General features: G+C 33.9%; 1 protein-coding gene across 10 annotated transcripts in view; it reads left to right on the forward strand.

Moving 5' to 3' along the window:
- Positions 1–2,411: 2,411 nt before the first annotated feature.
- The window catches only part of LOC112517905 (glycine-rich RNA-binding protein 4, mitochondrial), a 12,198-nt gene continuing 9,959 nt past the window's right edge, over positions 2,412–4,650 (forward strand). For 2 of the 10 annotated variants that reach the window (XM_025125307.1, XM_025125308.1), the window contains exons 1-2: positions 2,419–2,557; positions 3,326–3,421. The gene's annotated coding sequence lies outside the window, so the exon portion shown is untranslated. Of the gene's footprint in view, positions 2,558–2,660; positions 2,717–3,325; positions 3,422–4,650 lie in introns of all 10 variants that reach the window. The other 8 variants (XM_025125311.1, XM_025125312.1, XM_025125313.1 and 5 more) reach the window with 7 other exon arrangements.

The following is a 4,650-nucleotide window of genomic DNA, read 5'->3' on the forward strand; positions in this document are numbered from 1 at the left end:
TACTTTTGCATAATTTACTTGTAATCTTGAATTTTAAGTAAACATTGGTTTTATGTGGTTTTGAGAAAGTGATAATTTTTTATTTTTGAATAAAATATAAATTTAAAAATATCATAAAATTTTGAATTTTTTTATCGATATCAGTATTAAATTAATCTTTTTAAAAGTTCTTGTGTTTTGGTGTAATTTTCTTTTAATTAAAATTTTTAATTATACTTTAATTTAGGTTTAGTAACAAAAAAAAGTTAATTTAGGTTTAATAATATAAATTTTTATAATGAGATGATTATCCAATATTTGATTACGTTTATCTACAGTTAGTTAGACGATTTCAAGAATGAAGATTTAATATGTTGTACTTATGCACAATTTACTTGTAATCTTGAATTTTTTGTAATATGCATCAATAAATAGTACTTCATGCATAAAAAATCGTTTTTAAGAGTTTTTGTAAAATGCTTTATAATGTAGTATATATTTACTTGTAATATTAAATTTTAAGTAACATGCATCAATAACAGTACTTCGTGTATAAAAAATCATTTTTAAGAGTTTTTTTTTCAAATGCTCTATAATATTGTATAGATATAACCATACATATACACACGATATATTTATTTTATATTTGTATTTTCATTTACATTCATATTTGTTTACATGTTATTTTTAAAAAGTGATTATAACCAACTTTTTAATCATATCTATTGGATTATCTCAATCTAAAGATTTGGATAAGTTTTTCACAAAAAAACAGATTAAAATATATTAAAATAAATGTCAAATTATAGATAATAAAGTGATCGTTTTTCTATATACATTAGTTTCTCTTAGATTTATATTATATTTTGTCGATTTTTGATTTAAAAAATAGCGTGTGATATATTTATATTTTTTTTAAAAAGTGGCTATAACCACATTTTTAACCTTATCCATCAGGTCATCGATCTAATAGTTCTATTTTGATATCATCTGGAGCTGTTTGTTTACCTCTTAATGGTTTCATTAATAGTCAGGATCTCAATAGCTAATAAGTGAATATTGTTTAGCAAAAAAAGTCTCCCTCTTAATAGTTCTAAAACTTTCTATTTGTATCACGAGCCTCTTTAACCATTTAGCACCCTAATTTCATTATAAACAATTACCGAATAATTATATTTTATTTTAAACTATATCATGAGAATCTTTTAATTATTCTGATCATTTAATTGTTTTGTACCAAACCAATTAAGAAAAAAATGGTGTTTTTTGCAGTTTTGTGATTCATCTCTTTTCAAATTCTCCGTTGGTGTTTTCCTTAAGGATGAGATTAGAGAACGAAAAATCCATCCAACCATTTAAACTGAAATGATCTTAGGGACAGATTGTTTGGCAGTTGCTGAATGATTTAGTGCAAAATAGTTAAGTGGTCAGAATGGTTAAGAGGATTAGAATGATTAAGTGCTGAATGAAACAAGATTGTTTGGTAATTGTTCTCTGAATGACAACAAATTACAATTTTAACCCCACCGTCAACAGCCTTGGAACCACCGTCCGCAATTCAAATTTTTCGGCCATTGCTCTCTTCACCTTTAGTTCACGATGAGACATATCCCATGGAGCACAAAGAACGACGTCATCTCCCACAGACGTCGCAGTCGCCCAATCCTTCGCCGGAAGAACAGATTTCACGGATTTGTATGTTGTGTTTGTAAAATTGATCACGGGTTCGAAACGAAAACAAACCATTCAATTCGTGTTTCTAATTATACGCAAAATTGATCAGTAAGGGGAAAAGCATCGATTCAATCCACAGATATACCCTCGATTTCTTTTTAGGGTTGAGAAATTGGGGTTTAATTTTGACGGGAAGGGAAGCGACGACGATGAATTGAATGAGGGATTTTGGTAGGTAAAGTGGGCCGTGATTGAAAGTGAAGAGGAGGAGCTTGAAATTGGCCAACCAAGTGAAGAAGAAGGTGGCGACGACAAAGGTGAAGGCGGAGGAGAGGAGGAGGGGAAAGATGGTGAGAAGGTAGAAGATGGGGAGGAGGGAAAGAGGGAGATAGATGATACCTGATGGAGGCGACCGATGAAGGTGTGGAAGGCGACCGGCAATGGAGACGGTGATGGAGACGGTGGAGGCGACAACCGGCCACCATGGGGAAGGGACAACTTCGTGAATGCGACGTTAAAGAGTGTCGGAAGAAGGGTGTGGAAGGGTAAAGAGGGAACAGATGCAATCTGAATGGTTTAGTGAAGCTCTAGATGCAAAATGGTTAAAAAGTTAATGAAACCATTAAAAGCGTTGTTTTTTTGCGAAGCAGACCTTACCTCTTACCAATTAAGAGGTTGACTCTAAATGTCACCATTAAGAGTCAAACAAACACCCAGTTAAATCTGAATCGTTCAGAGTTCGAAACATGTTTGGTAGATTTTTTGCGACCTCTTAATCTTTCCAAGCATCTATGCATTGTTCATTGTCGAGGGCGCGAGTGTATCACTCAGAGGCCGACATTTCCACGGTTACCCTCGTCTTCGCTCCATCTCGTCTCCTGTAATTGCTCTTCGTCGAAATCAGGTAACCCTTTTCAAATATTTTTCATCGCTTATTGTCCCTTCTGATTTGGGCTTGATTGGTACTGTTTTCATGTGCATGAATTGGTATCAATTCTAAAACCCAGAACCGCTCCTCTACTTCCTGTTTACATGTCTGTCTCTTGGTCTTCTTCCTCAAGTGGTATGTAGTTGCAAAATATCATTAGGTGTGCTTTATATCAATTTTGTACTTCAAGATTCGTTTGCTACCTGTTTGATGAAATGCTTCAAAGAAATTATGAAGAGCTTTGCACGTACATCCTATCACTTTTGTCTTGAAAGGTAGTTTACTGATCACCTCTTGATGAGTTTGTGTGTGGTACCAACCATTGGGATTAACTTACTGATTTCGTCATCTAAGTTGACAAAATACTTGGGTTGGATCTACACAGAGATACATCACAAAAAGAACGTCTTTGGTGAAATGTGCCATGGATGCTTCCTTCGGTGATGCTATAGATGAATCATCTCGTAATCCTTAGCTCCATATTTACATAAAATGGTTAATGCTGCCATAACACGGCCGAGGCCTTTACTGAAGAACAATTTCTTTGATGTGTGCTAGTCTTGTATTTTGAAACTTTCATATTCTATCCTTTTTGCATTATTTGTTGTTTCCAGGACTACTATTATTGTATTCATGTGAAGCTAGCATGGTCTTGATTCAAAAGTTCTATGAGAGCAAAAACCCCAAAATTGATGTCAAGAAAAAAGATGAGGGAAGTAAGTCAGTCTTTCTTGTTATGTGCAGGCTGTCACAGACAGGTTCAGAACCCCGACTACAAACTTCGTCATCAAAACATCCATTGCTTTTGTGGTACTTGCAGCTCTTAAACCCTCATCTAAGGTGAGGATTAAACCCTTGAAGACTAAATCATCATAGTAAGTGTCAATGCTTTAGTATGAATATGGTAATTTATATATATTTTTTGCAAGTAATATTCGTAAAATCTATATATATATATATATATATTAAAGAAAGAACCAAGAGTATTGAGGTGGCATCATGAGAATTGAGTATTGAGATGCTGGTGAATTGTGATTGAGTTTGAGATATCCCACATTGGTGAAGAATTGAAAATTTTGAACAATATAAAATGTATAATAAAGATGGATTGAATGTCTTTGTGTCAAATATGAGGTTTGCCTCATAGGGTTATCTTTCTTTGGATGACCTTATTTGAAATGTATAACCATGGTTGGAAACCAATCAAACCAAATGGTAGAAATTATAGTGCAAAATTTATTATACTATTATATCTTTATATATATATATATATCTTGGTTTTAAAAAGCGCAATGCGGTCCGATGCGTTAAGGGTCCCGGAAGCCGATGCGTGATGCTGATGCGCTCGCATCACGCACGTGATGCGACCGGTATTCAAAAAATATTTATAAATTAATTCTACATATCAATTTCTACCTCAAAAATACTTACCTATCAAAATACTTCATTTATAACATAAAGTAGTTAAAAAAGTGGCATTAGAATCTTAAAAAGTTCGTGAATCAGAATAACAGAAGGACATAACACACAAACTACTACCATGAAGAACACAATTACACAAGTACATGTCTAATAGTCCTAATCCCTAAACTAAATGACCAACCAAGTGACCAAATAATACTCCCCAAGATCAGCATCATCAAACCCCAACACGGGTTCTCTAACCCCGGGTTCTATTTTACATAACTAAGAAGCCCAACTAAAAAGCCCAACTAAAAAGCCCAAGTAAACACTAAAAAAGGGAGCCCAAAACGCAACATACATGATGCGCTGATGCCTAAGTGATGCACGCATCGTGTGATGCGTAGGTGATGCGTTCGCATCATGGAATCGCATCGCATCATGGAATCGCATCGCATCAGCCTCTTTGATGCGTTCTGTCCAGCGCATCAGAGCGCATCGCGCATCAGAGCGCATTTTTAAACCAAGATATATATATATATATATATATATATATATATATATATAAGTAAAACCTTGGGGTAATGTGGTGACACCGTGCATTTGTGTCGATTAATGGAGTTTGCTTCAATGGTTATATATATATATATATATATATATATATATAT

Source organism: Cynara cardunculus (genome assembly GCF_001531365.2).
Source record: "Cynara cardunculus var. scolymus isolate 2C chromosome LG 9, CcrdV1, whole genome shotgun sequence".
NCBI classification, from domain to species: Eukaryota; Viridiplantae; Streptophyta; class Magnoliopsida; order Asterales; family Asteraceae; genus Cynara; species Cynara cardunculus.